Below are 13,856 nucleotides of genomic sequence, written 5' to 3' on the forward strand. Positions count from 1 at the left end.
ACATGAGTCGACATACCATTGACCAAAAAGGTCCCTATACATAAGTACAGTGCACACATAAGCAATACAAATAAATAGAGTGAGCAGAGAAGAATAAACACATACCAGCCACAACGTCTGGCGCTGCCCGAGCCTCCTCGGTAGTCAGCTGAAATGTGCAGCTCTTCACCGCTAGAGCATTTGCCTTAGCAGGGCGGCCATCAGTAATCCTCATGGTGGCGGGTGCGGGCGCCGCCACTGCTCCTCCCCCCTGCAACCTCGGACAATCGACTTTTTATCGCCATTCTGGTTGCAGTGGAAACATATCAAGCCCTTCTTGGGGCAGTCACTGCTCACGTGGCCCGGCTGACCACACGTATAACATACCGGGCTCGTCCCCCGGCAATCACTGGGGTAGCGTCAAGGATGCACTTCGTAACCTCGGCTGCAATGATCTCGTGCAGCCTCTCATCAATGGGCTCAGTAGTGTCACCTGACCTAGACCTAGATCCTGATCCTGATACCCCTCCTCCAAATCGTTTCACCACCATGCTGAACTGAAATGTCATAAACCATAATAATCAGAACATCTATAGAAGGCATCCTTCCACACCGGTCCTCCTTAGAGCTGTCAGATCTAGCTTTGGTTCGGGTACAGGTCCTGTGCTTTCAGTGGTACGGGCCCAATACTACCTTCCACACCTACCTGTACCTTTCCCCAAGCCTCTACTTGGTAACTCCAATTTGTCCCAACATAAATCATATCCCACAAGCCACCACATAACCTAAATATCAGGTTGTCCTAAGATTTGCTCTACACATATCAATCAAACCAATCATCACAGCTTGCCTTTATGCGTGCAAATTATACACAGAAAAGGATCAAATAGACTTTCGATTAAGAGATTCTACCCTAGGACCACAACCAGACAAGGAACGGGAAATAAGGCCAAATCAATCATTCTAAGGCTATAACCTCCTAACCGTATACAATTTTAAAATCATACACATAGCAAATTCCATACGATTATTAAAGCTCAAATATCAGTATAACATGGCTAACATATTGAGGAACTACTTACTTGGCTTGGCTGATAACGCGCGTTGCACTCTCCTCTTTTCAAGTCTCAAAAAGTTTTTAACTTTTATTTTTGAAAACAATTTTACCATTTCCTTAGTTTGAGTTCTGACGCACCCGAGAGTGTGCGCGAATCCATCAAACCAAGGCTCTGATACCAACATGTAACGACCAAAAAATCAAGGGTAAAAATTTCATTTTTGATTAGCCAAAACACATTTCCATAAACCACGAAATCCAAATACAATTGTTTTCAAAACTCATATCAATTACAATTTTATTTCAAAACATCACAGTGTCCCATAAAATGCCTAAGAGAGTGCACATCGCGCCATCAAGCCTTGCCCTTGCCCTTGGGCTCAGAAGTACCTGAAACAAATCCACAAACTGTAAGATAATTCTTAGTGAGTTCGCCAGAGCATACCCCACACACAATCCACATACCACATAACATATTAGCTATAAAGCTACACATATCACATAATCCATTCATACAACATATAAGGAATCCATGGAAACCCTCTAGGGTCTTACACCTAGTGCCACTTGAACCCTCACAAGGTCTTAACTGCCTGCCATGGGAACCCCCACATGGTCTTCCTGCCTTGGGAACCCCCACAAGGTCTTCACTACCAAACAAGACATAATGCAAACTATAAATGCAGATATACTAGGATGCCATGGAAACCCTCCAAGGTCTTTTACCAAATGCCACAGGAACCCCCACATGGTCTCAGACTAGTGCCACAGGAAGCCCCCGGGGTCTTCCATGCAAATGTCATACTAACATAACGCATAATCAATCAATAGTCCACATAACATAGAATGGGCCAGCCTTGGTGACTTAGACCCATTGGTATGGTGGGAAGACTCACCTCTTGAATGCTGATCTGACAAGCTAGAATCAGATATGTCCCACGTGCTCCTCCAACTCAACTGCCTATTATTATTAAATTATTAACTTATCATAATCCCATAATCACCCTCAAAGTCAACCCTGGTCAACCCTAGGCAAAGTCAAGGTCAACACTCAAGGTCAACAGTCCATGTTGACCGCAACTCGTCGAGTGCATCTACCAACTCGTCGAGCTCCTGTAGAGGCTAGAACACCTGAACAAACCATAGCCACCTCGATGATTTGGTTCATCAACTGGACGTGTTCAATTGATATCCAATCGACGGGGAAACCTGATCCGACTCGTCGAGTTGCCAGAGCCACTCGTCGAGTCCCCCTCCGTGTTCGCTTATTATGATAATCCATCAAATTAATGGACTGCAAGGCTTAGATCTGAAACCCTAAGGTGTCTATAAGGATAAAGTTTCCAACTTTACCTTTTAGAACTACTCCAATTACTCCAGGGTCCTTATTAAAGGTTGGAAAGCTCAAAAGCTTTCCCAAGTGGTCCAAGACTCTAGGGATCTTGAATCCCTCCTTTCCAGAAGAGTTTCTAGTCCTCAAAACGTTCCAAATATGCAGGCTTTATGGAGATACATGTCCAATGCATGTCTTTAGGTCAAAAAGGCCAAAAAGGGGAAATATACTCTAAGAACCCTTGCATGGCATCCTTGCTTGACCAAAAGCTAGATCTAGCCTACCTTGGGACTATTTTTTCCTGGAGACCCATAAAGTTGCAAACTTTATGAACTCCATGCATGCAATCAACAAGAATAATGGGAAATGAAGAGTAAACTCAAGATCTAGCCATATTCTAAGATAAAAATTGAGTCTTGAAGACTTACAACAGTCCACAAGATGATCAAGCTCTAGAGTGAGGGCTTGGTTTGCTGGATCTTCTCCTTCTTATCACTATCTCCTTCTTCTTAGGTTTCAAAAGTCACTCTAGCTCACAAAATGAAAGAGAATGGGGATTAGGGTTTAGCACAAACGTTTTAGGGTTTGGAGGCTGATGAAACGCTAAACGTTTTAGGGTTTGGAGGCTGATGAGAGGTCAGTCTCAAGGTCCTTAAGGAGATTATATAGGGTGAAAAAATTAAAAATTAGGGTTTCTCTTTCCAACTCCTACTCGTCGAATCAGCCTTTCGACTCGTCGAGTAGGACCCAACCCCCGCGTCCACATAATAGCCTGTACTCGATGAGTTGAGCTCCGAACTCGTCGAGTCCCAGCACCAAAATCCTAACATTGAGAAATTTAGATTATTACATGGAACGGATATTACATGAAGCATGCAGTTGAGACAACTTTAGCCCAAAGATAGAGTGGAAGATTTACAAAGTTAAGAATGGATCGAGCAGCTTCAACAAGTGTTTTGTTGAGTCGTTCGACTACACCGTTGTGTTGTGGAGTGCATGGAGAAGAGAAGTTGCGGTCAATACGTTTCTCGGTGATAAAGTTCTCAATAGTGGCATTGGTAAACTCCGAACCATTATCACTTCGGATTCATCTCACCGGAAGTTTGATGAGAACTTCAACTCCTTTGATAAAGTTGATGAGTTCCAAGGTTATTTCTGACTTGAGCCTTAGGAAGAAGACCCAGGTGAACATAGTAAAATCATCCACAATCACAAGAATGTATTTTTTGTGATGTAGACTCTCTACTGTTGAGGGTCAACACAGATCAACTTGCAGGAAGTTCTAAGGGCTCCAAGATGGATTTTTTAATGATGATAGGATGACCCTTCTTCAATTGCTTCCCACACTCGCACGCAACGCATAAATGATCATTTTCGAACTTGAGGAGTGGGAGACCTCTTACCATCTCAATAGAGACAAGATCATTCATATATCTAAAGTTCAGATGAGCAAGCTGTAACAACCCGATATTTCAGGTCAATGTAACGACTAAAAGTCATATATGGTAATCCCTTTGTGGATTAATTAATATAACATCAAGAATGAAATATTCAAAAGTCTCACTTTGAGCGTACTAAGTTGTAGATATCGTAACAAGGTTTCCAAAAATATAAAGAATATTAAAATCCGAGTTATAACGAAGAAGTTATGACCAATCGAAGATCGGTAACAAAACCGACAAAACACTGTTAAGCGTAAAATACGAAATTCCGATAAAATACTTTTTAGCCTTAGGTATCTAAATGAAAGTCGTAGATATCATTAAACCGTAAACATACATAAAAAGAACGCCTAAATCTTACTTCGTATAAGGAAGTTATGATTTTTTGAAGTTTCGGACATAGCAGTAGACAGCTAAAAACTCGAATTAGAGATCGAGCGACTTTTTGCCAACATGACCTAAACGAGAATCGAAGATCTCATCAATGGTATTGCAACGGTAAAAATTCTGACGAAAACGGACATCGAATGAACAAGTTATGGATTTTTAACGGACTTTTCCTGTCCCGGCCTGTTAAAAATGTAATATTAAAAATAACGTCAAAATTAGCCAACAAAGTATAAACGAGAGTTGTAGAGCATAATCTCGCCTACGTGTGCATATAAAGAACGTTAAAATCGGAGCTCGTATGGAGAGATATGAATTTATGAAGTTCGAGACACGAAAATCGAAGCTGTCAGACAGCTCACGACGTGAGCCAGAAGATTCACGACGTGAGTCTATGATTGATGGGTTCCAGAGTTGTCAGTAGGAGTCTTGTCAGTGGAAGGGGATAAGGGTCGACCTCACGACATGAGAACTCAATTCTCACGACGTGAGACCCCAAAAGTTGGCCTATAAATAGATATCAAGGGTTTTCCGAGTTTAGTTGCTCACTTCTTCCCTTTGTCGTGCTTATTCTCTGCGTTTAACCCCTCGAAGCCATCCCGAAGCCCCGGTTATCATATTCAAGTCCTGAAGGAAGTTTTACGCTCCCGAGATTCCCGAGGATCCCGAGAAATCAGCTTTCTCCAGTCGAAGTTCTGCTCGACTTTTGTCTCACTTTCTTCAAACTACCAGGTGAGTTCATACCCCATTTCTACGCTTTTAACTGGTTTTGAATGCTTTTGAACACTTTACGGGGGGGGGGGGGGGAATACAAGTAAACACACGGTCAACCCCGTGTAAAAAGATCTATCTTTCGTTATACATTTCAGATTGTTTTTAATAACTATCATATGGATCTGTTAACATGCAAAACATCTTACCTTACTTTACCCTGACGGGATAAAACATGAGTATAAATATCATAAGCTCTATTTATACGTTAGCATCATATCAAGGGTAACCACTTTCGTTATGACATCTTTTATACATACTAGAACATCCACCTTTTATTATGCCTTTGTTAACATTGTGAAAAAGGATAATCATTTCAGAAACAAACATATACATTTTAATACGGGACTTAATTGAGAATTCGTGAGGCATTCATCTTCAATATACCTTTTAAAGGTACCACTAGAAGTCCTGTTTATAACCAGAATCTCCCGTCCAGAGAACATGACAAGTGTGTATAGATCTATACGGGACTAATGATCCCGCGCCTTGACTGTTAGCTACAGTCCCCGGGGTGACAAGTGTCATCTTATTTCGATGCCTAAAGAACGTCGCTGCAGGCAAATTATGATAGTACGGTAATAAAAACTCACTAGATAGACAATTATTATGGTATTACGTTTTAATGGGGAAAAGTAACAAATACAGTTCTTTTCACATTCAAATACAAATCTTCTTGTAGTTTTGTTTTATAATAAGACTATACATCATCTTTTGAGCATGTCATATTTGCTTACAGGTTACGGTCTTGGACATTTAAGACTGCATCTCATTTAGGAAAATATAGGATTTTCCTGGTTCAAATACATACAGTTTATACAACGATCTTTCATACTTATTTCATACATTTGTTAGAAAATATCGGATTTTCTGGAAAACATACATGAACTTTCGAATGGCATACATTTTATCAAAACACTACTTATGAGCTCACCAACTTTATTGTTGACACTTTTTCTTTGAAATAACTTGTATTCTCAGGAAAACGCTAAATCAGGTAGCAACTACTTTTGAGGACTAACGCGCTGGCGTTAGTAACATATATTGGATCACCATATTGTATTTGATATTTAAACATGTAACACGTACAATCATGTAAACTTTTCAAATATATTTATGTTATGGTGGTGTATTTTCTTTACTATTCAATTGTTATGATACTGCACATGACGTCCTCCGCCCCCGAACGTTTCCGCAGTTCAGGTTTGGGGGTGTGACAGATTGGTATCAGAGCATTGTTTATAGTGAACTAAGTATATCAAAACCATTTATTTTGATATACAACTATAAACACAACTGGGAAAAAACACTCTGACTGAGAGTTATACTTTTAAAATGAAATTTTTATAAAGTATACATGCATACATTGCATAATAGGGCCAGTATCATATTGAAAACAATATAGAAGTATTACAGATGAGTTGTGTAGTGCAGGTATGCCTTGGAACATGTAATCGGAACTGGGATGAATATAGCCTGATCAACTATATTTGTCCGAGAGCCGACTAACGTATGCCAGGGAGTAGCTGCAGTGGACAACAAGTCTAAAAACTTACCAAAAACATAACATTATTGAATCAAACATAACATTTAGAATACTATAGGAGTATTTGGTAAATGCAATAAGTTTAAACTTTGATACTTCAGTATGTGCTTTAGTTTATAGTAAATTCTTAACCCTATTCTCGTATAGACACAATGGCTGGATTCCACCAACCAGGAGACCCCTACTACCCCAATCAAGGCAACGTAGGATGGGAGGAACACGACCCAGAAGAGGATGAGGAACCCATGGAGGAGGAGGAAGAGGAAGGCTCTGATGGGACAGACTCAGAACCAGAAATAATCAATCCACCAGCCGTCCGACCTCCTGCGGTTCAAAGGGGTTTTCAGGGACCAACTCCCGTCTGGGGAAGTCACATTCACCATTGGAGTCAACAACAAGGATTGCGCCCTCCCTACGGCATGTCTCGGGACTTCTACGATGTCAGTGGTGGAAGTTCAGCTGACCGCGCTCTCCCAGTCATGGTTGGCAAAATAGCCAACCAGTCCTACCAATCAGGAGTTTAATTGAACCGGATTCGCGAAACCGACGTAGAGGTACACGGTAACGCAGCCGATATCCGTCGCCTGGACAGGGTGCAGGAGGATGCCTAAATCCACACCGACACACTCCAAGACCAACTAAACACAGCCCTCTCTGAGATACGAGAAATGAGGGAGCAGCAAGCCGCCTTTGACAGGCGTCTCATGCGGGCCAAGCAATCAGACACGGAGTCAAGCTCCAAGCGCAAACCACATCGCAAGTAGTACTTGCCCGACCCCCAAAATTTTGTTATAGAATAGGATCTCGACTAAAAGTCTTAGTTTTCTCTAACTTTTGCAATCGGAGACCTTTAGAAAGGTCGAAAATTTTCCTGACTCCAAAATGTAACCCAATATATGTTTAATATATAAGGAAGTACTCCTTTTGTGTGTTAAATTCTTTGCCTACCACTCGAATTCATAAGTTTATCTATAAACTCTAATTATGAATCAAAATCGAGAACCTTGTTTATGTCGAACCCAATTCATGAAATGTTGAAAATGGCTAACTCATTAACACACGACTTTCAAACATGTGAGACTTATTGTCTTCCATTAACTTTGTTTCAGCACAATGCCTCCTCATAGGTCAGCACGCCGAAATACAACACCAACACCGCCACCACCACCTCCAACTTACGATCCCGCTATGGTACAGGCTGCCATCACCGCAGCAGTACTAGCTGCGCTATCCCAAATAAACTCTAATGGAGCCGGAGGGAGCGGGAGTAGTACCAATCATCATAACCATGGCACTGGTCATGGTCATGTTAGGGAATGCAATTACAAAGAATTCTCGAACGCCAAACCAAAAATGTTCAACGGCACTGGAGGAGTCATTGCACTTATGCAATGGTTTGAAAAGACCGAGACGGTCTTTGAAATCTGTTCATGCCAAGAAATAAGCAAGGTCAAGTTTGCTGCTTGTACCTTCACAGACCGAGCCCTCATATGGTGGAAGGGCCATGTGAAATCCGTATCTCTTCCAGTCGCCAACGCCATGAGCTGGGAGGACTTGAAGGTCCTACTATTAGAAGAATACTGCCCGAGGGGCAAAATTCAAAAACTGGAACAGGAATTATGGAACTTGAAAATGGTTTGTTCTGACCTAGCCGCCTATACGGCCAGGTTCAGTGATTTGTCAGCCCTATGCCCGGGAATGGTCAACTCGGAGCCAAAGAAAGTGGAAAGATACATCTGGGGGTTGTCACCCCAGATTCAAGGGCATGTTTTGGCTTCCAACCCAGTCACATTCAACAGCGCGAAGCGTCTTCCTCAACGACTAATCGATCACGGGGTTAAACAGGGTATTATCACAGTTACTGCTGACCCTTCGAAGGAGGCAGAGGACCGAAGGAAACCCTGGAACAAGAGGAAGGGGCAAGCCCCGCAAGAGAACCCCAAGAGGCAACAGTTAGTGACAGCTCACGCTGTTACTGTCCCTACCACCCCCGCACCAACAAAGCCGTACATCGGCAACCTGCCAAAGTGCAATAGGTGCAACTTTCATCACCACGGGCCCTGCCGTGAGATGTATTGCACCAAGTGCAACCGGAAGGGACACACTGTCCGCTTCTGCACGGAACCAACCCAACCAACCGCCCCAGCCGCAAATGTGGGAGTAGGTCGTACTTGTTACGAATGTGGAACAACGGGACACTTTCGAAGGGACTGCCCGAAAGCAAACAATGGGAATACTGGTGGAAGTGGCCGAGTATTCGCAATGGGCCAGGAGGAAGCCGTTGTAGACCCCACTGTTGTTACGGGTACGTTTCTCCTCAATAACTCATATGCATATATGTTATTTGATAGTGGAGAGGAGTTTTGTGAGTCATAGTTTTAAAAACCTACTCAAACAAATCCCTCAATCATTAAGTGAAATTTTATAGTAGAAATGGATAAAGGGAAAACAGAAAGCGCTAAGGAAATATACTTAAAGTATACCCTCTCATTAAACAATAGTTCCTTTCCAATCAACCTCATGCCAGTCTCAATAAAAAGTTTCGACGTCATCATAGGCATGGATTGGCTAAGTTCTCATCGTGCGGATATTTTATGTTACGATAAGGCCGTTCGCCTTAATCTGCCAAATGGCGAAGCCCTCGTTATTTATGGCGACAAACCTAGCACCCCTCTTCGTATCATCTCTTGCATCAAGGCTCAAAAATATCTACGCAAGGAGTGCCATGCGTTCTTGGCACATGTTGTGGATGTGAATCGAGGAATAGAAGACTTCAAGGGCGTGCCTGACGTCTGTGACTTTACTGATGTCTTTCCTGAGGATCTTCCAGGAATACCGCCTACAAGACAAGTCGAATTCAGAATCGACTTAATTCCTGGAGCCACCCCTGTGCCCAAAGCACCGTATCGCTTAGCCCCAGCAGAGATGCAAGAACTATCCAGTGAACTAAATGAATTACTCCACAAAGGATTCATCCGAACAAGCTTCTCACATGGGGAGCACCAGTTCTTTTCATGAAAAAGAAAGACGGATCATTCAAAATGTGCATCGACTACCGAGAACTCAACAAACTTACCATTAAGAACCGGTACCCCCTACCACGAATAGACGATATGTTCGATCAACTCCAAGGAGCCAACTACTTTTCCAAGATCGATCTGAGATCGTGATATCTCCAGCTGGGAGTCCTAGAGAGCGATATTCCTAAGACGACATTCTGAACCAAATACGGCCACTACGAATTCGTAGTGATGTCGTTCGGACTAACCAATGCACCCGCCGTGTTCATGGACTTAATGAATCGGGTATGTCGTTCGTTCCTAGACAAATTTGTGATAGTATTCATAGATGACATACTCATTTATTCAAAAAGTAAAGAGGAACATGGTCAGCACCTGAGACAAGTCTTAGAGACGTTGAGAACTGAGAAGCTTTATGCGAAATTCTCAAAATGCGAGTTTTGGATTAGGAAGGTGGACTTCCTAGGTCACGTGGTCAGCGAAGAGGGAATCCACGTGGACCCTTCCAAGATCAAGGCTATCCAGAATTGGTCTGCGCCAACAACGCCAACCGAAATTCGCCAATTTCTAGTCCTTGCTGGCTATTATCGTAGGTTCATACAGAACTTCTCCAGCATTGCAAAACCTCTTACCTCCCTGACTCAGAAGGGTGTAACCTACAACTGGGGGGAAAACCAAGATGATAAATTCCAAACCTTGAAGCAAGCCATGTGCAGTGCACCCATCTTGTCCCTTCCAGAGGGGACAGAAGACTTCGTGGTATATTCCTATTCTTCCAATCAAGGGTTGGGTTGTGTGCTAATGCAGCGAGGAAAGGTTATTACGTATGCCTCACGACAACTGAAAACACATGAGGTCAACTACACCACTCACGACTTAGAACTTGGAGCAGTGGTGTTCGCTCTGCATATTTGGAGGCACTACCTATACGGCACGAAGTGCACCATCTTCACAGACCACAAAAGCCTTCAACACATATTTGATCAGAAGGAACTTAACATGAGGCAAAGACGTTGGGTAGAGCTACTTAACGACTACGAATGCGAAATTCGTTATCATCCGGGAAAAGCCAATGTAGTGGCAGATGCCCTTAGTCATAAGGAGTACTTTGGTCGAAGAGTAAAGTCATTAACCATGACGATCCATTCACACCTGTCAACACAAATCAAGGAAGCTCAATTGGAAGCCTTGAAACCCAAAATCATGATAGGTGAAGCACTTAGAGGGATGGACAAGAATGTTGAGATCAAAGGTGATGGAGTTCGTTACATCATGAACCGAATCTGGACACCGAAGTTCGGTGGGTTCAGAGAAATGGTTATGAACGAAGCACACAAGACCCCATACTCCGTGCACCCAGGTTCAGATAAGATGTATCTGGATCTCAAGAAACTATACTGGTGGCCAAACATGAAAGCAGAAATTGCTACCTATGTTGGTAAGTGCTTGACTTGCGCCAAGATCAAAGTAGAACATCAGAAGCCCTCAGGTCTACTCCATCAGCCCGAAATACCTGAGTGGAAGTGGGAGCAGATTTCCATGGACTTCATAACCAAACTACCCAAGACGCAGGGTGGTCACGATACTATTTGGGTGATCGTCGACAGCTTAACCAAATCTGCCCACTTCTTGCCTATCAAGGAGACCGATAAGATGGAGAAACTGACAAGAACCTACATCCAAGAGATCGTGCAACTTCATGGAGTACCAATATCTATCATCTCGGTCCGAGACAGTGGATTCACTTCAAGGTTCTGGCAGACGTTGCAGAAAGCTTTGGGAACTAGGCTCAACATGAGTACATCATATCACCCACAAACTGACGGACAGAGTGAGAGAACGATCCAAACCCTAGAAGACATGTTGCGAGCATGTGTAATCGACTTCGGTAAAGCATGGGACGTCCACTTGCCATTGGTGGAGTTCTCTTATAACAATAGTTATCACACTAGCATCAAGACTGCTCTATTCGAAGCCCTTTACGGTCGCAAGTGCAGATCAACTCTATGCTGGGCGGAGGTGGGCGACACGCAGTTGTCGAAAGATCTAGTCCCTGATAGTACTCTCACTGGTCCGGAAATCATAAGGGAAACGACTGAAAAGATCGTTCAAATTCGAGAGCGACTGAAAGCCTCACGAGATAGACAAAAGAGTTATGCCGAAAAAAGGCGAAAACCCTTGGAATTTTAGGTTGGTGATCGCGTTCTACTGAAGGTCTCATCCTGGAAGGGCATGATACGCTTTGGGAAACATGGAAAGCTAAACCCAAGGTACATTGGACCCTTTGAAATTACTGCAAGGATTGGTCCAGTAGCTTATAGACTTTAACTTCCAATCGAACTTAACAAAGTACATCCGGTGTTTCACGTGTCTAACTTGAAGGGGTGTCTATCCGACGAAACTCTTGTAATTCCACTCGAGGAAATCGAGCTGAATGAAAATCTTAACTTTGTGGAAGAACCCGTTGAAATCATGGCTAGGGAAATCAAACGAACTAAGTAGAGTCGCATACCAATAGTGAAGGTTCGCTGGAAAGCTAAGTGGGGACCCGAATTCACTTGGGAACGAGAAGATCAGATGCAACAAAAGTACCCGCATCTTTTCCCTAGTTCATAAACTTTTTCTTTGTAATTAATTTCGGGACAAAATTCCCTCTAACGGGGGGATGATGTAACAACCCGATATTTTAGGTCAATGTAACGACTAAAAGTCAAATATGGTAATCCCTTTGTGGATTAATTAATATAACATCAAGAATGAAATATTCAAAAGTCTCACTTTGAGCGTACTAAGTGGTAGATATCGTAACACGGTTTCCAAAATTATAAAGAACATTAAAATCCGAGTTATAACGAAGAAGTTATGACCAATCGAAGATCCGTAACAAAACCGACAAAACACAGTTAAGCGTAAAATACGAAATTCCGATAAAATACTTTTTAGCCTTAGGTATCTAAATGAAAGTCGTAGATATCATTAAACAGTAAACATACATAAAAAGAACCCCCAAATCTGACTTCGTATGAGGAAGTTATGATTGATGGGTTCGAGCGACTTTTTGCCAACATGACCTAAACGAGAATCGAAGATCTCATCAATGGTATTGCAATGGTAAAAAGTCTGACGAAAACGGACATCGAATGAACAAGTTATGGATTTTTAAAGTACTTTTCCTGTCCCGTCCTGTTAAAAATGTAATATTAAAAATAAACTCAAAATTAGCCAACGAATTTTAAACGAGAGTTGTAGATCATAATCTCGCTTACGTGTGCATATAAAGAACATCAAAATCGGAGCTCATATGCGAGAGATATGAATTTATGAAGTTCGAGACACGAAAATCAAAGCTGTCAGACAGCTCACGACGTGAGCCAGAAGATTCACGACGTGAGTCTGTGATTGATGGGTTCCAGAGCTGTCAACAGGCGTCTCGTCAGTGGAAGGGGGTAAGGGTCGACCTCACGACGTGAGAACTCAATTCTCACGACGTGAGACCCCAAAAGTTGGCCTATAAATAGATCTCAAGGGTTTTCCGAGTTTAGTTGCTCACTTCTTCCCTTTGTCGTGCTTATGCTCTGCGTTTAACCCCTCGAAGCCATCCTGAAGCCCCGGTTATCATATTCAAGTCCTGAAGGAAGTTTTACGCTCCCGAGATTCCCGAAGATCCCGAGAAATCAGCTTTCTCCAGTCGAAGTTCTACTCGACTTTTGTCTCACTTTCTTCAAACTACCAGGTGAGTTCATACCCCCATTTCTATGTTTTTAACTGATTTTGAATGCTTTTGAACACTTTACGGGGGGAATACAAGTAAACACACAGTCAACCCCGTGTGAAAACATCTATCTTTCGTTATACATTTTCAGATTGTTTTTAATAACTATCATATGGATCTGTTAACATGCAAAACATCTTACCTTACTTTACCCTCACGGGATAAAACATGAGTATAAATATCATAAGCTCTATTTATACGTTAGCATCATATCAAGGGTAACCACTTTCGTTATGACATCTTTTATACATACAAGAACATCCACCTTTTATTATGCCTTTGTTAACATTGTGAAAAAGGATAATCATTTCAGAAACAAACATATACATTTTAATACGGGACTTAATTGAGAATTCGTGAGGCATTCATCTTCAATATACCTTTTAAAGGTACCACTAGAAGTCCTGTTTATAACCAGAATCTCCCGTCCGGAGAACGTGACAAGTGTGTATAGATCTATATGGGACAATGATCCCGCGCCCTGACTGTTAGCTACAGTCCCCGGGGTGACAAGTGTCATCTTATTTTGACGCCTGAAGAACGTCGCTA

This window comes from Lactuca virosa, chromosome 4, assembly GCF_052849685.1.
Source record: "Lactuca virosa cultivar CGN04683 chromosome 4, Lactuca_virosa_CGN04683_v6, whole genome shotgun sequence".
Lineage (NCBI taxonomy): Eukaryota > Viridiplantae > Streptophyta > Magnoliopsida > Asterales > Asteraceae > Lactuca > Lactuca virosa.